We start from the raw sequence: 22,028 nt of genomic DNA, 5'->3' as shown, positions 1-22,028 counted from the left end.
TCCGCCCCATTGGCTGCGGCCCCGGCGGCGCGCGGGGGAGGCGGGGCCGGGCGCGCGGGACGCTCCGACGGCGATCCCGGCCCCGCCCCTCAGCCCTCAGCCCTCAGCCCTCAGCGCTCGGTTCCGCCGCGCTTGCCCCGGGCCCGCTCCAGGGCCCGGCCCGCGTCTCAGCGGGGACAGGAGGGCAGCCGGCACAGCCCTCCGCCGTGCAGACGGGAAGGCTCAAAACTCGGGGAAAAACGTATTAACGTCGGGAAAAATGCCGGCCTTTCTGTTCGTAAAGAGCAAGGGAGCCAGCCCGAGCCCGTTCTTCTGCAGAAGTAGCAAATAGCGGGCTGTCCCGAGTGTGACCTCTCAAAGGGAAAGAGACCCTGCCCGTTCCGCTGTCGTTTTGGGGGTTTTGGGTTTGTGGGGTTTTTTTAGGTTTTTTTTTTTGTTGTTTTTGTTGGTTTTGGGGGGTTTTTTTGGTTTTTATTTTTTTTTGTGTGTGTGTGTGCGGTTTTTTTTGTTTGTTGGTTTGGTTTGATTTTTGCATGATCGCCGGCCCTGCGGTGTGTTCAGTTTTTTTTTTTTTGTGTGTGTGTGTGTGCGGTTTTTTTTTGTTTGTTGGTTTGGTTTGATTTTTGCATGATCGCCGGCCCTGCGGTGTGTTCAGTGTGACTGTGGAGATCTGCGTTTATATACGTACCAACACACACAACGCACAATTTGAGCTGCTTATGGCATAAATATGTGCGTGTCTGCAGATAACGAAATGTTCGTCCACTTAAAAAGGAACATACAAGTCCCCGAACCCTTAAAGTCCCGGCTATTTTGTTTTGTTAATTCGTTTTACGATCCCTTATCCCCGCGCCCAGGACGGATGTGCCGTAAAACGGAGCCGCTCTCTAATAACGGGATTGGCCGCTCGCTGGGAAAAGTTTATTGATAGCTGCAGGGCTCTAATCTCCTCGGAACACAAGAGCTCTTGCAGTCATTTAAGGGCAATTATCTAAACAGGGAGGGACAGCGAATTCCCCTTCCTTTTAACTGGACCCTATAAAGATGGTAGATTAGGAGCATATAGATTATTAAATGAATTGATACAGTAGACATTTTATTAACTGATAAGCAACAGGATCTGATTGAAATGAATTGTCCACACACTTATCTCGCACACGCGTGAGCACATGCCCCGGCGGGTGTTCCCTGCGGGTCCATCGCACCCACCTCCCGCGGGTGCCGTGTCACGGATGCTCCCTCTCATCCCTGCAGGTGACCTGGGGGCGGTTTGCGGGCTACTCCCGCGGATTCCTATAGATAGGAATTCCTATATGTATGGTGAAGGTGAACGCACTGGGCACAGACTGACAGCCCGCGTTGGTCCGTCCCGCTGCCCTCCTGCTCCGTGCCGCCCCGCTGGGGGCTCCTGCAGCGGAGCCGCCGGTGCCGCTCCCGGTGCCGCTCCCGGTGCCGGTGCCGGTGCCCGCGCTGCCCGCAGCCTCCCCCGCGTCCCATCGGGCCGGGGGGCCGGGCCGGGCCGGGCCGCGTCGGGGAGAGGGGGTGGGGGGTGCTCGGAGAAGCGGCTGCATTGCTAATTGCGAGAATAAACAATCTGTCACGATTAGTCAGTGCCTCTAATAGGCAGACAAGTGATGTTGTTTTTAGGCGCCAGCAGCGGTCTGATCAAAGGCTTCAGCTGGAGGGGGACTATTGAGGACGTTAACCCGCATCAAGGGAGCAAGGCGCCTTAGCCCTGGGACATCGGCACATTCAGCCCGACAAAATTAGTTTGCTCTACCAATCACACGACATTTTCCCAAAGCCCGGTACTGGTCTCGAAGATGCACCCCCCCACCCCCGACTAAGAAAACACGCACATATATCGATGCATCGTGTTTCACAGTGTCACGGTGTCCCCTCCACCCGATCCTACAGGTAGGATCTTGTTTTGTTTGAGTTTTTAATTTTTTTCCCCCCCGATTCCAAACTTAACCACGCAAAAGAAGAAGCGATGTGTTTATTAGACCTCGAGGCAGCCCCTGGGCTGAGTTCAGTCTAGTTGTTTGATGGAAATATGAAAATTAAAATTAGAGCTGCTGACTTTTCTCGCCCTCCGCACTTTTCTTTTGCACAATGATTTCAGCGTTGGGATGTTGCTGAGGTTTGAAGAGATGCGTGTGCGTCCCATACCGGGAGCGCGATCCCGCTCTCATTTAGAGTTGACAGAATGAGATAATTAGCTCTTTATTTATCTCCCAGCAATGAGCGCTTTGTGTTTACATTTCTGTCATACTCGCTGGTATTTCAATCACTGTAGCAATCACTTCAGCAAGGACTTGATTCTAATTCACATGCTGGCTTTTCATCTATTTGGCTGAAAACGAGATGCCAGTAAAGTTTCTTTCGTTTCTTGCTCATTTTTTTCTTTCCCTTCTTTCATAATGAAATCTACAAGTTTTAAGTTAGGGATGGAGAAAATAAATTTGTAAAACGAAATCTCCCTCAAGACTGACTTCTGTGTTCAGCGGAAAATTTTTAATTTCCAAACTCTTCCTCCCTTGCTTACTGCACTTTGGGTGACCAAAACACCACTGGATTTTAGGAAATTTTTTAATACCCGTTTCATGTTGTTGATACTCTGGTTTGCTTTTAGGTGCCTCTCTTATGTTCCGCCCTGGGCTGCAAGGAAAATCGAAGTGAAGGGGCAGAGGGAAATAGGCGACTTTATTGGTGCTTGCTCCACTCCGGTGTTTTTATTGGGAGCCGTGGCGTTTCCCCGAAGGCAGTTGGGCTAGATAACAATATTGGGCAATTAGCATCTTAAACAGTCCCGTTTCAATATAATGAATGTGCCAGGCAAAGCCATTACCCATAGCATTTTATTTCGGTGGGAATACAACAAGGGCTGGGAGGAGTGCGTGGGGGATGGGGAGAAAGGACAGGAGGCAGCGCTAAGCCAATTCAGGACATTGTCTGCCTTTTGTAAACGTTATCTTTGACTTAAAGGCAGAACTCAGAAAAGAGAGGGGTGTTGTTGTTTCCCTTGTTTCTACTTTATTTCTCCCGAGACAGCAGCTCTTAGGAGACCAGACAGCCCCGCAGGACACGAGCCGGCTTTGGGGACGGGCAGCTCCGGGGCACTTCTGCTGCGCCGGGCACCGCCTGCGCGCTCCCTGCGCGCTCCCTGCGCGCTCCCTGCGCGCCTTCAGCCGCCCTGCTTCATCTCTGCGAGACTCAGCCCTGGGGGCAAAGAGCCAGAACTGTCGCAAGTGCTAAAAATGTCCCGCGGGCTTTACAAGCCCTCAAAGCCCTTCAAGCGCTCAAAGCCCTCCCTGATTTCGTAGCTGGTTTCCGAGTGTCGGCAAAATGCGAAAACACCTCAGCTCTTTTCTTTTTGTCTTTCCCCACCCCGTCCCCCGCTTTATTTTCCTTTTCTCTTTCTCTTTCTCCCTAATCCTTTCTGTCCAGATTAAACATAACCCAAACTACTTCCAAGGCTTCGGGGACCTGGACTGGTCCTCGGGAGGTCACCAGGAGCTGTTTGGATGGCCAAACTGCAGTCGCCGAGGCGTCCCCGGCTCTTTGAGGGTCGGAGGAGTCGGGCTGAAAGGAAGGCACTATTTCAAGTGGCCTAAATTAATTTGATCGCGACATTATGATGCACTTGGAAAAGATGAAAGAAAAGGCTGGCCGTCTCCTCCAAGATCTCTATAATTATAGATAATATATCCTATTTCAAAGCAATTAGCTCAATCAGGCGTAACGAGGCACTTTGCTGCCAGGGAGTAACAATGCCTTACGGTTATTTAAGCTTCAAGATGTCAAGCAGACTTCGAGACTCTGCTCTGCCCAAAAGGGAACTTGGCTGCCTTGGTGAAAGCCCCATGGCTAAGGCACTGGTTTCCTTTCGGCGACAACACCCCTTTTTAATTTACTGTATACTTTTAAAGCTCTTGCAAAGGTGTCGACTCTGCTGGAGAAGAGCACCGCTCCTCCAGGCGCCCGTGTGGACATCACCTCTGCCCCTGCTAGCCAGCACCGACCTGCCTCGCCTCGCCGGCTCGCTGCGGGATGCTTGTGCTCTCCGAGCCTTTCCCCTCTCTGTGCCTTTGCCCCGTTAGCTTTTCGGGGTGGTTCCTGCTATGTCTCACGCAGTTCTGCAGGAGCGGCCGCTGATGGGGCGCGCTGGTGGATTCGCGGTGCCCAGCCCCAGTGCAGACCTCCCTGCCGAATCCCCAGAGCTTTACCCTGCCCTCACCTCGGCTTTCACCTGAAGCGCTTGCAGATGGCAAGCTCGCTCCCGAGAGCCCCGAGAGCGCTGCGGTAACCGCGCCCCGGGTGCGAGGGGGCTCTGCAGCAACACCTCGAGGGGAGCACGGCCGGACCCCTGCTCCTGCCCCAAACCCGCGAGTGGGGTGCGCAGAGCGGGCTCTACCCCGTGCCCAGCGCCGGAGGCTGTGCTTTAGGCCGAAATGTCGCAAAGCAGCTTGTGCTCGTTCTCCGGGGCTGCCGCAGCCCCGCTCCCGCCGCCGCCGCGCCGGGCCCCGGGCCGGCCGGGAGCCTCTGCGGCACGGCCCGGCCCCGGGAGGCCGCGAAAGTAGAGCCGTGCTAGAGCGAATCGCAGCCGAAGGAAAATTATTAACTGCACAATTAGCCTGTCAGCGTTCCTTCCAGGAATTTTTACTGTTGGGGGATAACCGAAGGGAAGAAAAATTATAGATAAAATTTTAAACATAATGCTCTAAACCGGTTAAGCAGTTCAAGGAAAAGAGGCCGGCGACGTGAATGCGAACTAAACAAAGTTTAACCACCCCTCCTTCTTCTCCCCATGCGCAAAATGGAAAGCTTATTACATGATTCACTGTGAGTCGCTAGACTGAATGCGATCATTATGAGTGAATGACAGTCGGAGCTCTGCTAGACCTTTCTTAGAGGCAAAAGTATAAAATATGAAGGATATAAATGATCTTCTCTCTGCTCTCTCATAAAGGACATTCATTCACAACCGCACTCTCTCTCTCGCAATTGCTTTGATCCCCTCGAATTCCACAATGATCAAGGTAGATTATGAAGAGTCTCAGTTTATTTGTCTTCATGTCCTTGTTTATGGTGGAATATCACAAAATGTAATTTGTCCGAAATTCTTTAAGATGAGAAAATAGTTTGTGGTTGAAAGAATCCATGCCAGCACTGCCAAGGCATTCTCCAATGCTCAGAGCAAGTCCATTATCATGCTATTTTACAGCATTTCCATATTTACTCCTCATTTCTCGGGCGTCTTTAAGAAAAGGATTCGGCAGTTCTAGTTATGAGATTTCCTAGATTTTTTTACAGGCAGAGCCAGTTTACAAAAGCTGTATTGTTTGACTGAGGTCTGGGTTTCCATTTGGTGTAATTATTGTATTCCCAGTCTTCTTCTAATCATTTACTCACAAGGACAGGTTTTTTTCTCTCGCCTTTTGAAGAAGATGAAATACCCCAAAGTTGCAAGACTATTGAAATAATCCTCCCACTTCTTTGTCTATTGTGTAAAAGCTATTTCTTACATCTCTCTAAATTGCTGGAAAATATGTGCCACAAAGGACCACATGAAAACATACAGCACAGTAGAAATGCATGTCACCACATTTTGAAAAAACTCCACAATCCTGATCTAAGCCTGGTCCCACTAGAGAGGTGTGTGCAAGTGGAGGGGGGACCAAACACAAAACAAGCCCACTTTTCAGAAGGAAGTAGATTTCAGCTGTATAATAATCAGTTCTTGAGGAAAGAATGTCCGTACAACGGAGAATGAAGTGAAAGCAACGCCTGCGTGTGTCAGGGTTGCCTGTGCAGAAGAATTTCTCCTCCAGCTGCTTTCTCCAGCTGCAGAGCTGGAGGAGGGCCCTGAGCCACGGCCCCACAGGCAGACACTGGCTCAGCCTGAGGCACAGCAGTGAAGCTGGGCAGGTCTCTTCTTCCCAGCACCCCTTTTCCACCTTCCTGCTGGTGTCACACAGCATCCCAAGCCAGACTGCTTCTCCCCCCTGCCTTTAATTTGCATTGGTAAAATCCCAGTCCCAAGAATATCCCTCTAAACTCACAAGGAACAAGTTAGGGGAAAATGTTTATTTTCTTCCTCTGCTAAGATGGTTCAAAAGAGATGGCCTTAGGCCAAAACCTTCCACTTAGGAAAACGTATATTTGTGCAAATACATATAGAAGGATTTTAATTTCTTCATGTAAAGGAAACTACAGCTCAGCAGCAGAGTAACTGGTATCAGGTATCTTCCAGACTCTGTCAACTGAAAAACAAAACATCATCACATTCCTGCAAATATCAAAGTCATCCTCAAGTATTTGAAACTGTCCTGATCATATGTAACCCTCCACTTAGGAACTCCAGTACTGCCTTATTTTGGTGATGTGATCTCACCACATCCTTTTGCTTAGTGGCAACTGATGGCTAGATATGATACTGGGATCTACATCATTCTAATAAATCAATATATCCAAACAAATTCACTGCCAGAGGAGGAGGGGAAAAAATCCCAACTATTTTGTAGGAAAACACAGATTTTAGAATCTTACTTTCCTCTTAGACTTTCCATCAACCACAAGCATAGTCATAATCTAAAAAGTTCCTGGCTTGCCTGCTACTGGGCTGATTAGCTTTTGGAACAGAAGAGATAACATTTCTAGACATTGTGCACAAGGCACACTGCCTTGTGCTGCCTTCATGTTATTGTCAGTGTATGTGCTTTTGACATTATTTATGTAGAGAGTATGGCTCTCTCTTGGTGTTGGGTCACTTTGCTTTTTGACATCTGAGGGTTTCTCTGTCTCTCAAAGCAGGATGTATTTCAGCCTCTCAAACAGTGTCAGACTTCTTGCCATCCATGGCTTGAAGGTACAGCAGCCTCTGTGCTCCCTCCAGCCCCTGCAGGGACAAGCCCAGGCCAGGGGTGGCTGTGGGGTGCCCAGCCCAGGCTGCTGCCCACCACCCTGTCAGCAGCATGGACCACACTGGGGAATGGGATGGTGAACTGCATTGGGTCTGAACTTGGCCACTTTGGAGTGGCACCAGATGCAGTCTGTCCCCTGCCATTAACGGTCCTATTACCCTTGGATGGATTTAGGTCTGTTTGATTTTTACTTCTGGAACAATCTGATGATAACACAGAGACACAAGGAGGAGGCTCTGGCAGCAGGCAGAGCAGGGCCACGTTCAACACATGGAATTAGTTTTTTCCCTGAGGTTTTCTGGTGTTATCTTGCAAGTCATTTCACCTTTTTTATGCAGAAGTCTCTCATCAGAGTCCAACCTTTACTAGTTACTAAGTGCAGCTGCAAACCCTGGCAGTAGGTGACATATGAGCACGCACACACACACACACACACACACACACACACTGCACATCCTGACCCCCACATGGGGTCATGGGGGCTTTGATGTGGGGGCAAATCACAACTCATATAACCCGGCAGTAGATACTTACAGAAAAAAATCATGTGCAGCAGCCTCACAGGTAAATTCAAGTCCTTTTCTCTAGCCAACACAAGTAGCTAAATGTCAGTGATGTATAAATCCAGGGACTGAGAAAGAAGTACCACAGGAGTGTACACAGACCTGGCAAGGAATGGAAGCAGTACATTAGCTGATAGTGACAGGGAACACCTCTATTCCAGCAGAGAGTTTGAAAAATAAGGGTGGGAGGGAAGGAGGAGAAGAAAAAAGGGAGAAAGGAGTACCATGAGCATCTTGGAAAGTCACCGGAAGCTTTGTTCTTAGGAATAAATCTGGCTTCTTGTGATCCCCTTTCAGCAGCGCTGGCTGGGAGCCAGCTGGGTCCCCTGGAGTCCCCCTGGCCTTTTTGTCTGGAGCCTGGGAATCTGTCTAGAGCACAAGGCTGGGGGGACCAGACTTGTATTTGCAGGAGGGGTAGGCTTAGGCAGTGGCCACGTAGAGGAAAGGGGGTTTGCAGTCCTCAGACCTTTGGGAAACTTTTCCCCAGGGCTGGTGGGTGGGCAGGGGAGCTTTTCCCTGCTTTGGGGGCACTCTCAGGGAGGTGTGTGGACTAGGGAGCAGGAGGAAATACAGGCTGGCTGTCTCCAGGCCTGAGATGCTAGAGCAAATGGGGTGGGATGGAGGAATGGAGGGGGGTGAGCAATGCTCTCTGGCCCTCACCCAGCTGGCCTGTGCCAGTTGTCCCAGGGTGTCTCACCCTCCCCAAGATATTGTTGCAAAGGCAAATGCCAAATAAAATGATAAATTACCAACAAACAGAACAAAACCAAAAGCCTTGGACCCATGGAGCATTATATTTCCCTTGCCCCACTAGGCCTTTCTTTCTGCAGACCCCTTTTAGGGTGATGAAAACTGGGCTCTCCAATCTCCCTGCCAGATCCAAAGATGCTGATTGGTATCTTTCCAATACTTATGGGTTTTCACGCATGATTGAGACCTTTCCAAAGATTTATTCATTTATTCTTCAGATTCAGTTATCCTGGTATCCAGTTATTCTGCCTTTATTTTTGTATTTTCCCCCGCCCCCTTTATGACCTTTAGAAATAAAATTCAATTTATTTGGCTACTTCACAGACAAAATCTAAAGCCTGCCTTAATTTGTAGTTTACTAGCCTTCTGATGTGAGACTACATAGAGAGCCCCTATCTGATCAAATGGCTGGTACCCTGACACAGCCCAATTATGTGAAAATATATCCTTGCTTATCATTTCAAATATCGTATAAGTGGAGAAACTGAAGTAGCTCCCTGTCTGTTTGATTTTCCTGTTCAGACACACTTGTTTAAACAGGCACCGTGAGACTTTTCTGTAATCTTGGAGGAGTTCAAAAAGCGTTTTCTCCTTGAAAGCCCCAGATGGGTGATGGTGGCCACCCCCAGGCAGCTCCCAGTGAGGCAAGGCAGGGAGTGGGTGAGAAAGGGATGTCCCCTGCAGCTGAGCCATGGAATGCACCTGTGGCCAGGCATCTCCCTGCAACCTCCTCCAGCTCTGGCCCTGCTCCTGGACTGGTACCCACCCTGCCCCACAGAAATCCCTGTCCCAGCCTGGTCTCCCTGCATCCCTCTTCCCCACCCAGTAAAGGAGTTTTCAACTTTTTTATCATTTCATAGGAGTAGGTTTCATTGAAATAATTGATAACACTTTGAGTTGAGTATATAAAATAGGTCTTGGGGATTTTAAGTATTCTTATGCTTCCCCCTTTCTGAGCATCTGCAATAATTCTATCTTTAGTAACTTGATTGGTTTAGTAAAATTGATTATCAGTTAAGGCATATTCAGAATTTCGAAGACACTGAGAAAACCAAATTATGTACAATAAGTCACTGCTTTTGAAAAGTCATATTTTCTACTAATTTCCTTCTTTTTACAATTTTTTACTCCTTTTTTGCCCTCAATTGTAAAGTTTCAATAAAATTTACTTTTTCCTGAAATAGAACTATGTTTAGTAATTATATTTGATAAAGAAGATTCCCTCCTTTTTCTTTGATCTGGTTTTGTTCATATTTGTGTTGTGTTTAGGAAGACTGACATATAGTGCTGACTAGTCTTCCATTGTGCTTCCCTGTGATTCTTTAAATCAAGTTATGGCTGAAAGGAGCCAATATATAAGCAGTTGAAGAGCTCAGCCTCTTATTTAGCAGTATTGCAGGCTTGAGAAAAACAAATTTCTTACAGAGAGAGGAGGGAACTTGTGAACAAGTTGAAGCAGACTGTAGAGTCAGGGATATAAATAGCCAAACCAGACAGAGGCTTCTCCAGACACAAGGATGTCAGAACCAGGTGGGAGGCATTCCCTGGCTCAGCACTGTGAGGGCAGGGTGCTATTTAAAGAATAGCTTGCAATGACATTTTTCAGGTATCTTTATGGGAGGTGATGAAAAGACTCAATTACTGAAGTATAAAATAGAAAATGAAACAAAAATATCTCCTGCAGGGTGCAATCCTTAAACACAGAGTACTCCGAGTTCCTGCCTGGTGCAGGGGGAACAGAATAGCTGACAGCAGTCCATACAGAGCCAAGGCCACTCCACACAAAGCCAGGTGTTTATCCCAACCCAGAGTCAGGCTTTGGTTAAAGGAGGGTCGAGCTGGCAAAGCTCCAGGGCCCAAGGGCTGCTCTCAATTCACATACAAGAGACCATCTTTAGATGATGCTATTTTGGAGAAGGCAGTGAAACCATGCAACTGTAGGCTTGATCATAGAATTCTGGTTGCATTGCTTGAAATGGAGAATTGTACTTTAGAAGTTGCAGTCTTCACACCTGTCATCACCCTGAGAAGTTTCTGGGTTCATTTATAATGTATAAGGACTCATAGAAACATCACATTTCTTTAAATGATCTCCTATATACACAACAGGCCTTTTCATTTTATCCAGTTATAATAGCATTGAGCTCAAAAAAGTGTGTACTTGCATAAAAGATAGCTTCTAAAAATGTAGCTGCTCTTAAGCTGGAAATACTAAAATATAAAGAAGCCATCACTGAAATTCAGAGATTGTTTTAGCAGTTAATTACCTGAGCAGCAAGAAGCCTGTTTTAATTCCAGCATAACTCTCTGTTCTCAGCTTTTGTGTGCTGTTCCATAAAATTATCACTTCTAGATTAAGTGATGAATGATCTTTCCTCCTGTAAGGAGATGAAACGCTCTCTCATGTTTCCTTTAAGTTAAGGAAACCTGGATGGAGCTGTTTCTCCATCTATCTGCCCTAGTTTCCAGTCTCTAGACCCACTTGTGTGAGTCTTGTTGGCACTCACTCCAATGCTGTGCCTTCCTCCAGGTGCAGACTGCGGCCTGGGTTTGCTGTTAGAGTGCACTTCACTCAGATGGTGTACACTGATGTGTTTGAGCCTGTCCACACTTCTGCTCCTCCCGTCTCAACACCAGTGAACTTCAGGTCTGTCACTGAGCACTCATCCTACTGCCCAAAGCAACCACAACCTACCAGGAGCATCCACACAGATGGCATTTATGAATTATTTGGGTGTTCTCAGCACTTACTCCAGGAGCTGGGCTTGCAGGGCTTCCTGCACTCCTCCATAAGGTGGGATATGTGAAGAGGCATTGCTAGCCCTCCACAGATGAACCTTCCCTCTGCCCTTTACAGCAGCCTTAAAGGGAAAACCCTGAAGCAATTGTCAGCTGTATTTGGATATGGAGTAATTTCTGCTCCTTATGAATGTCCTAAAAAATCTCATGGGATGCACCATAGCTTGCAGATCCATGAAAGGCCTTTGTAGGTATGTGAGCTAGAGGCACCAGCTAATCTATTACACTGTAATTCACACCCTGCACTGACTTATCCATCACTTTTCCTCCTTCTGGTAACACTGATGTGCAGTTTCTGTGCTTGCTGTACCTGCCAACTGGGTCAGCAGTAATCATTAAATCAGTTGTAATATTCAGAACATAATGCATGTGTTACCCACTTCTGTGGAAACATACATTAACTGCAGGCCTCATAACTTTTGCTTTACTTCTCCCAGCATTTGAGAGCAGTGGCTTGTTTGAAGGCACATGCCCCGTGGCAGCAGAGGACCTTGTCCTCACTCTGTCTGCACAGTGTCCTTTGCTGGGCGTTTGGTCCCAGTCAGGCCACCATGGTGTGCTGCAAGCACATGGGCTCTGATCCCATGGATTCTGCTGAGTATGTGGGATAAAAACTGGGGCTTAGTGCATGATTTTTGAAATTGGTTGTCTTTGCTTATTGTCCTAATTTCTTTGCATGTCAGAAAGAAATATGGGGTGGGAGGATTGGGAGGAAAAGATGGGGAGTCCCAGAGAGGCAGGCCAGATTGAGCAGTAGCAGTCTGGTTTCTAATGTCACAGGGAGCCCTTGTGGAATGCTCCCCCTTGCTGTGGTCAGAAATGTCTCTTTGGGAGATGCCACAACAGCCTGGCACAAGTTTGGCTTCACGAGGTTTTAGTGAGCAGGCCCATTGCACTTATTCACATCACGGAAGGAATATGCAGGATCAGGGAAACTGTGTGCCCTTCATTCTGGAGCATGAACTGGAAGGTAAATTCAGAGTTTACCACTTCATTCTGAAACAAAACCAGGCACTTTCCTAGTTTTTGTTTGTTTGTTTTATTTTAGTTTCTGTTATGACATCTCTGACATTTCTAGACTGAAAGGGACAAATGCACCTAAACCTGGGGCTCAGTTCTGAGGTGAAAAACTCTTTGTTCTAAATGTTGAAGTCCATTCACTCAAAGTCCTTGACTCCTATAAGAGGCTTATTTTGGTCCTGTCTGTGATAGCAAAACCTCCCTGAAATTAGAAAATGCCAGCCTGGAGCGAAAATCAGCTCAGCGTGGAGGAAATCATTTTATCTGAGGGATACTTGGTATGGGCTTTAGTAACACTTAAAGAAAAAATATGGTAACACTTAAGAGTTCAACAACAAGCAAAAGCAAGTCACAGACTCATTGCAGAAAGTGTAACCCCCTTGAAGTCTACAAGACGAGCTAAGGATCTGTCCCTCTATCCTATGGGCAGACTTGGCTCAGATAACACAGATGTGTTAGATTAAGGAGAGAACCTTATAAAATAAAGCACTGGCTGCACTGGGAAAACTTTTTTTTTTTAATCCATCTATTAAAACATTAAAACACAACAACAAAATAAAGGTATAAGGCAGAGCAGAGAAGTAAATCAAAGAAGTTGATGCAGTCCTCCAGATTTATACTCTTTAAACGTTTTTTTGGGGTTTTTTTTGTTGTTTTTTTTTTTTTTTTGTCTCATGCACCCAACTGGTTTAAAGGTCTATTCTCTTTGTGGTACATGCATGCACATAACTACCATTGATGTGGAGTCTCCAGGTGATTTGATGTGCATTCCACATAAGGCATGGTGTCAAGTATATGATCCCCACACAAAAGAGCTGCCTGAGAACTACTCTTTGGAATATTTTTTTTTTTAAGATTCCTTTGCTCTACATCTAGAATTTAGCAGATCAGAGTGCCTAACCAAGCAGTGGAACTACCACTGCTACTCTTTCATCAGCTTTGATCTGTGTCAATTTATGGTGGGGGGGGGAAAGGGGGGCCTAGTGGGAAGAAAAATTCAAATATGGGTGCAGTCTTGCAAAATGTTGAATATTTTGTAGAAAACATAATAGGAAATAATTACAGGGCCTTAAGAATTTTTGGCAAATCAAAAGGGGCAAGCAGGAGTGAAAATGTATGTTTTTGGAACACACAAATTTCAGAAATCATTCCGCATGTCACTGCATGGCCTCTGTTAAGGGTTTTTAGATCCACACTGTGACTCATTCAACTCAAACCTAGAGCAAGTCTGCTCTCCTCTCCACTGAGTGCTGCAAGCCCAGCTACAGAGGCAATCACAACTCATGTGAGATACAGACATTTAGCAAAACCAGCAGGTGAATATACCCACGCCCAGCAGCTGATTTCATGCAGGTGTCAGCCACGGCACCGTAAGTCAGGATGCACCAAGACATCCTTTAAGGGTGGGCTAAAGATATATATCAGGCCTTCAGCTTTCTATTCTGGTTTGATATATTGTCCTTCCATGGCAAAAGGAAAGAAGGAAGAACAAAAAAAATCCTATTTGAAGGCAGGATTTGAAGGTAGGAAGAACAAAGGAAGAACAAAAAACTCCTATTTGAAGGTAGGATTTTTGTACAGTAAAGCAACAGGTGGCTTTTTCAGGTAAAACCTAAGCTCAGTGTTCCATGTTCTCAACATTAGACTTTCCTGTGTTTCAGAGACAAACACCAACAACCTTTGTTGCACCAGATCTCTTCTTTCTTGCACATGCAGTCCCCCTCCCACGTGGGAGCCAGTTAGAATTGTGATAAAAAAACTCCTAAATTAGTGTTAATTTGATTGTGTGATCAGACATTTCCCATGTTAAACGAAATGAAAATTTGGCCATTTTGGAGCAGCTGTATGTGTATATTGTTTCCCGTTTTCCATGCTTGCCTTCCTGTCTTTTGTTCTTCTACTCTCCCAAATGCCCTGTTTGAATGGAGAAGCAGAGTGACTGGGAAAGGGAGGAAGGATTTGGAGAAAATTGGGGTGCATGGTTTGAAAGAATAAGGGGAGTAGACAGACACAAAGAGAGCTTGTGACAGGGTAGGATGGGCTCAGCAGAACACTGGAAACAAAATATTATGAGATTCATATGGATATGCTGTAGGTTTTCTTTCATGGAGAAAGAGGAAAAGGGAAATTTAGATGGTACTGATTTATTTTTTTATGAGGAAACTGAGCTGGAAAGAATCACATATGGTAATAGTCCTTTAAGCCCCCTGATCTAGTTGCTGTCTGAAAGATTTTTTTGTTGGAAAGTGTACACTTGGATAAGACAAAATCAAATGCTATCAAATTTGCTAATTTTTTTCAGTCAAACTCCCCTCTACTTCGAAAATATCAGAATTTTTTTCTATTCATACCTGCTCTCTAACCCTTGCCACTTTTTTAAACATTTTAAACTCAACTTTGTGTTTGAACAAATTGCAGGTTTTAATCTTTTTTTTCTGCATGCCAAGGGAAATTTTAAATTAAAATCCCTCCTTTTCTTGTGATTAATTCACAACAACTTAGACCCTTCTTTCTGCAGCATAGCTGCTATTTCTATGCACATCTTTCACCATTCAAATCATTAGGGAGCACAACATGTTTTGATTTCAGTGTCCTTACTGTAATGAAACACCAAACATAGGCTGTTGGGATGGTCTGTCTATCAGAAATCACACAGAAACTCATGTTTTAAGGTGTTGAAAAACAAAATATTTCAAAGCCACCGTATGCCATCTGACCCTGTACCTCATAGATTCTTGGCAAGACAAAACTGCAAGAGTTACCTGCAGTAAGAACCACAAAAACCACAATGGGCCTTATCAGTTGCCAAAACGTTTGCTTTGTTGTCAATAAACACTGGCAGAGGTCAAAGGGTTCCTCAAAGTGGCACCTCTGGGTCTGGGGATGCTGAGGTGTGGCAGGGGAGCAGAACCAGACAATGGAAGGGACTAGGAAGGAGAACTGAAAAATGGGAATAGGGAGAGCTGAACTACCAAAATGCTCATCACCTGCTACTCCATATCCTTCTGCAGGACTGCTGTGCAGTGGGACAAGCACAGCAAGAAACAAGGAGAAAAAACGTTTGCTTCTGACCTAGATATGTCATGATTTCCAGAATGCATGTAGATATAAACTACAGCATTTCCACAAATGTATTTTTGAGTTGTAACTTTCCTATGTAAACTACTGGGGGAGCAGCTCCTCAAACTGAGGACCAAAATACTTTTATTGTGATTGTGATTATTATTATGATGTCTTTAATAATCCAAATGAAAGTGCAGCTATATTGTATACTGTGGTTTTGAGAATCTTTTTTGCAACATGAATCCCTATCATACACCTGCAGATGGACCAGTAAAAATACTCTTTTGTAGGTGCAAGTGCCATGTAGAAGAATTTGTTTCTAGATATCCCTAAGGACTATATTTTGGTTTTAATATTTTGATTTAGCAAACCCAGAAAATTTACAGAAATAAAAGTGTACTTAGCAGAGAATTGTTCATTAGCTAGTCTGAATTAGACACACATTGAGGCAATAACAGCCATTAAAAAAAATAATTTTAAATAGGATTTGGAAGGGAGAACACCAGAAAAACTCAGAAGTACCTTGACACTGCCAGGAATTTGTTGACAGGTTGTGGATATTTTTTTTTTCTAATTTCTCTCTTTAGTTTTAATGCTAAGAATACTTTTCATGAAAAGACATGATCAATCTCTATCTTGGAATTCATATGCTTCACTCAATTATTCTGTATTTGAAGATAGCTTGTCATTTATGACAACACAGTCATTCTTTTTCTTAGCAATGACTAGAATGACAGGGCAATAATTAGTGTGTGGGTAGAAGACCAGAAGATAGCAGAAGCTGCTGCAAACATCTGATCTAGAATTTAGTACTCTGCCCAGAAGGTTATTTTGCAGAGAGTTTTAACAATTCCTTTCATTGCCTGCGAAGTTTTTAATTTAAAAATTGTGAATTGTTCCTTCTGCCTTTTGGAGTTTATATTTATTCTTGCATTTACATGGTATCAAGAGAAAAGTCTCCATCCTCCCCAGGTTTTAACTCCGGCAGACTGAGCCTGGTAAGGTCTACCCCACACTGTGGCTGACCAGCAATCCAGCTTCCCACTGCTTGGAGGAAGGGACAATAAATCCTGTTAAACCACAGAGAGCATTCTAGGTCACCGTTGTCTTACATCCATACCAGAAACTGCTTTCTCTGCCTTTCTTTTTCTGGCATTTCAGAGAGCTGAAAACCAGCAGGTTTTTGGGTTTGCAGGTCAGTGGCAGTGCTGTGACTGACTGTGCTGGGAAGGGGGTCAAAGCCATGATGCAGCCTCACAAATTAAGAGATTTGGCCAAAGTGGCACTCAGAAAGTGTATCAAGTGTTTCAACTATTTTGAAACTTAAAAAAATATGTATTATTTTGCTTTTTAATTGCCCAGAAGATCTAAGGCATGAACATCTCAATGTGTAGATGGGATATACCTATTCTGCTGTGAATCAGTGTGGAGGGGGAGAATCCAGACATAAATAATCTGTCAGCCCAGCTGCCTGGTATGAATTCTGACAAATATGTTTAACCAAACATGGATGCTTCAGAGGGTGTTCTTGTGGTTACTCCAACTGCTTCTATTATACTTTTATATTAACAGTGTGTCTGCTCACCATGTGCAATAAAACAATTTCTGAGGCTCAGCCTCAGAGCATGGGGCTCATTCACTGTCTTGGATAATAGCGTTGCTTGTTTGCACTGTTCTTATTGAACTTTCTAAATATATGTCATTTTCCTTTTCATTCTAGGAGTGATTGTACATTACAGCAATTACAGACAAACCCTTCCAGACAGTTTGAAGACCAAAACTTTCTTTGTGTGGAAGTCCAAAGGCAATTATTGGCATTACAGTTTAAGAGAAGCATTCCATCTCCCTGATGCAACAGCAGTAGCTTTCTGTGGCATGTTAAATAAAGCAATTTGCCCTGTAGGAGACTAATGCATGCAGAGTCATGATGAAAAAAAAAAAAAAGAAAATCAAACAGCTGCACTGAAAGAAGTAGAAACCTCCTCTTCAGAAAGACACAAAACTTATTCTGGCACTATTTTAACCAAAAGACACCAAGAATCTTTAACCTTTGCCTTAAGCTCCTTGACATTTCATATATTGCTTCAAGACTGAGACTCTGTAAAGACACAGGCGTGCTAATTATCAGTCAAATAGTTGCTTTTTAACCAAAAATAGTTGATAAAAATGGAATAAGACAGTGCTTTCATAACACATGCCAGAATATAGAAGTCAGTTCAAGCCAATTTTTTGTTCTCACAGCAGTTCCCATGTGCAGAAAAGAAGGACATGAATAGGCTTGAGCTAGAAGTATTGAGACTTGACCTCTAAAGTAATATCTTCCTATTTTGGAGAGTCTTAAATATTAAGCAACTAATAAAAATAAAATTATTTACTCCTTTCAAATATGCAATTTACAATATTTAATTAATTAAATTATTCACCTGACATAACTGTGAATATTTGCCTAGCTTGGGAATCTGTGTGAGGGGATTATCAAATACTCTCAGATCTGAGCACCTTAGAAAAAGTTAGAATATATCTTCAGCAAAACCAGTAGACACTTTCCCATCATTTTGACATCCTTGGAAACACTAGGGTCTTGATCCAAAAACATTATTAACTGCTCACCCTAAATGTATTTACACCAGCTGAGGATTAGTCTGGAATAACAATCACAATAAGATAAAGAGGACACAATTACTAAAAGAATAAAAGTATAACAAGTAATTGTCAGGTGAGAGTAAGAACAAACATGTTTTCAGGATAATGTATGTGATTAAACTAATGCATTGCATATTACAGCAGCTCATTGGCATCTATAAATGGAGTTGTAACATTTTTTCCAGAAAAATTTCAGCTCAAGAGGATAGAAAAAGCTTTGAAGAGAAAGGAAAGGAATTGATTTAACAGCTCTATTATAATAATGAAATGCAAGAGCAGCTGATTTCGCCACCCATCACACAGACTTCTCTTTTGAATAGTGAATGTGATGAGGTTTTCAAAATAGAGAACATTAATATTTCTGAGATGGAGCCAGGTTTGCTAAGACAGGCTCAGAACATGAGGAAATCTCCCATTTTTAAGAACAAATTAAGCCACTTAACTTTCCCTGCTGTCAGCATGAATTCTGGTCGTGCAATTTGGTGGAAAAGCTGGAAAATTGGATTCTTAAAGAGGATGGAAGGGTAGAAAAGATTGGCCAGCAACTGTTGCTTCTTTGAATCATCAGGTGATAAGGCAAACAGCAGCCTTTCCATAAGCCTTCAGCATGCAGAAACATGGGCTTGCTTATATTGTATTGATGTTCTCACAAGCACTTTTTAAAATGTGAATTGATTTAAGGATGGTTAGTTAAATATGACCATTAATTTGGGGTTTTGTGCACTGTATGTGCCCACGGAAGGGCTCAGTTTGCACTGAAAGTTTGAGCCCTGTGTGAAGTGTGGTTATACATGGCATCAGCTGACTGGAAACCCTATCACACAGTTGCAAGGCCAGATGAGGCTGATTAACAGTGAACACTGATCAAGTACTCTCCCACTGGCCTCCAAGAACTGCACTGTGAACATCTTTCATCATCTGGCGCTCAGCTTTTTGTGTATGGTCTGGGTTTAGATATAATGGTGACTCTTCAGAAAGCAAAAGGGGGTATTCAAAGAAAATCTTTTTCTGAAGTTGGAAGAAACAGCCTGGCTATTGTTTATTCTCCAACCACACAAATACCTTGTGGCAATTATGTCTTTTAAAACTGTAGCTCTGTCTCACTCCTTACATGTGAACAGTTCTGTAATAGCAAATAACAAACAGCAAAAAATCACAACAGAATGTCAGCTTTCATCTGAAGTTTAGAGGAATTATAACATTGAGTAATAAAGTGATAAAATCAGTGAAAGGCAACTCTCCTGTGGTGTGTGTCAGCACAAGTTGCTTGCACCATGGTCCTGTGTGTTGGGTAAGGAACTTTCAGAGCTCTGCATCACTCTGTTCACATCATTTCCATGGCAGGGGACTGGAACTGGATGGTCTTTAAAGGTCCCTTCCAAACCAAACCATTCTATAACTACACCATTAATACACAGCTTTCACATTCAGAACTGCGTAAATATGTCAGATCACACCCTCAAAAGCAGCTTCTTTGAAAAATGTAACAGGAAAAAAAGGAAGAAAATTCACTATCAGACAACTTCCACCAAAGAAAACAACCTTACCTTTTTTCCATCCTGGACATTTTCAGAAATGGAAAGAACTGAAATATATGGGGGCTGGGAGCATTTTGGAATGTATTGAAAAATAGGTCAGGAAAAAAAACCTTAGACTCTTCAACAAATGATCACAATTAATCAACAAGAATGGAAGCTGACTCTTTAATAAATGTGTTGGAATTATGCTCCTTTCTGGGGGCAGGCTCTTGGATGTTAACAGAACAGCCCTCAATGTTTATGGCTTTGCTGCCATGGGAAGGAGTTGTGGGATGGCATCCTCTGTGGTTTAACATGATCCATCAGCTGATGGCTCGTTCTGCTGCAAGGCAGATCATTGTCACCATTACGATTTCATCCGCTGCCTCAAAGCCAATTTCCCTGCATATAAACGCCTCATTCAGAGCACAGAAAAAATACATTAGCGAAACAATATAGCATACTGTACAACAAGGATTTTCCTGCACTGTAACTCTACAGCTCACCAGGCAAAACCCACTCCTTTTTATTCGAGTTCCCCAGGGTGCTACATGGAGACACCAATCCTGAGACGGATTAACTGTGGCGCTTTCATCAAGAGGAACTTGTCTTCACTCTGACTTTGGAATAGAAAGGACGTGCTATTACCCTTCGCCTTTGAAAGAGAAAAGCTTTCTACCTGCATTCCTCGCTCACTTCCAAAGTTGAGCTCATAGGGATTAGAATTTGCTAGATATAGGATAAGCCCCTTTCAAGATACTCATATAAAGAAAGATGGAGAGAGCTTTCAGATATATTTACTGAATGGTTATTACTGTTAGAAACAGGTAAATTTGAGTTAAAGTATGAGCAAAATATTAATTCTTCACGTGCAATAAATGAGAGTAGTCAGAAAAAAAGGCATTTTTTCCCCTCTCTCTGTTACTTTTACATAAGATCAGCTATTTGCTATTCAAAGCCAACCTTTTCTTTTCCTTAATACATGAGTGATTTTGGGGGCACTTTTATTTTGAGAACTTGACTTGATCCATACTATAGAGCATAAAGTTTCTGGCAGCAAATGTTTAATATCTCCTCAGTATTGAGGTCTCTGTAAGGTATTTCATACATAGCCTCGAAGAGTGCAGAAAACTTAAATCACTACAGATCTCAGGCCTACATCTCAGTCCCACCTGGGATGTTTTTGTGTAACTGGCTTCAAGGGAGGGTGAAAATGCTAAATATTGGGTAAGGAGGTCTGGTATTACATGATGACTTTGTAATTATTTTATAACTATAATTACCTCAGATATGAGAAGAGAAGCAAAGCTCCTTCTGTGTTTGACTTGGATTTAATTTAAACCTGTTTTAAACCCTGCAATAATTTTAGCTGATTTCACTGCCACTGAACAAGCCTGTAATATGAAACATCACCCACAGCTTCCTGGCCATGGGCAGGGTCAAACAAAGCCCAGTTTTCTCCCTGGGCTTTCAGAGCAGTGTAACCAGTCACAGAAACATGGGGCTGGCAGCGAAATAAGTATCTAGTCTGATTTGGGAGAGGATATTCTTTATGACCGATGCCCAACAATATTATTTCTGAAACTGATACCTCTAGTTTTAGAAAAACAGACAGTTTAGGAGGGCAGCAGTGTGCAGACAGTCTGACACTGGCCTTGACTGTGCCAGTGCATGAGCGAGCCAGGCTGCCCCTCATGGTACTCCTGCTGCAGGTCACAGCTCATCCCTCACAGAGGGCTGTCCCTCACCATGGCAAGGGCTGTCCCACACTGTGGTGGCAGGTCACCGTGGCATGGTGGCTGAGACTCATGGTCCATGTTGACACAAAAATGCTCTTCACACACCACCAGCTCTTCTCAGATTCTGATGGCAGACTAAGTGCCTCAAACACTACAAGAGAACCGAGCTAATGCCTTTCACAAATGTCCCAAGTCTTGCAAAAAAAAAAAAAAAGATTGTAGCGGCCAGTGGGAATACATTCACCTTTTTAGTAATCTCCATTATTTCTAGTGTGCAAAACATCTGGTAGGGAACAGCAGGCAGAGACCTAATGCTTTCTCACCTTTCCTGGGCTGCTGGGGAAAGTGCTTGTGCTGCTCTGCCAAGGAAGAGGATTAGTGTAGCTGTCCTAGCAGAGGAAGTCCTCCCATGGGATACAGGGTTTTCCACCTCTGCATGTTAGCCAGCCTGATTTTCCTCTTGCCTGCTTGGCTGGAGGAGCACCTCCATGCATTGGTGACAGCAGAAGCTGGAAATGCTCATTCGGGAAAGAAAAAGGAGTCAGGAGGCAAACTGCTTTCCTAAGCCTCGGTTTAAACGCTTATCAAACGGCAGCGTCAGTCCCTTGAGTGTGTGCCCAGTGCTTCAAAGCACCCAGAGCCGAGGCTCTTGACTCACCCACCTTTCCGTCCTGCAGCTGCCCAGGCACAGCTCCGTGCCTGCACGGCGAACCGGAGCAGGAATCGATCTGGCTGGAAAAAGTAAGTTAAAACACCTTCCAAAAAGCAACGTGTTTTTCTTTCCAGCCAGAATCACTTCTCCCATCTGGCCGGGCGCACAGCTGCACAAACAGCTGCGCCAGCGGACCGGGAGCTCCGGCAGAGCCGGCACTGCCGAGGGAAGGGGAGCTCCGCCGGGGCAGGGGCACCGATGGACGGGGAGCTCCGCCTGAACCGGCCGAGGGAAGGGGAGCTCCGCCGGGGCAGGGGCACCGATGGACGGGGAGCTCCGCCGGGGCCGCACCGCAC

The sequence above is a fragment of the Passer montanus genome, unplaced genomic scaffold (genome assembly GCF_014805655.1).
Source record: "Passer montanus isolate IOZ18808 unplaced genomic scaffold, ASM1480565v1 scaffold67, whole genome shotgun sequence".
Classification (NCBI taxonomy): Eukaryota; Metazoa; Chordata; class Aves; order Passeriformes; family Passeridae; genus Passer; species Passer montanus.
Note: the sequence above shows the minus strand (reverse complement) of the source record.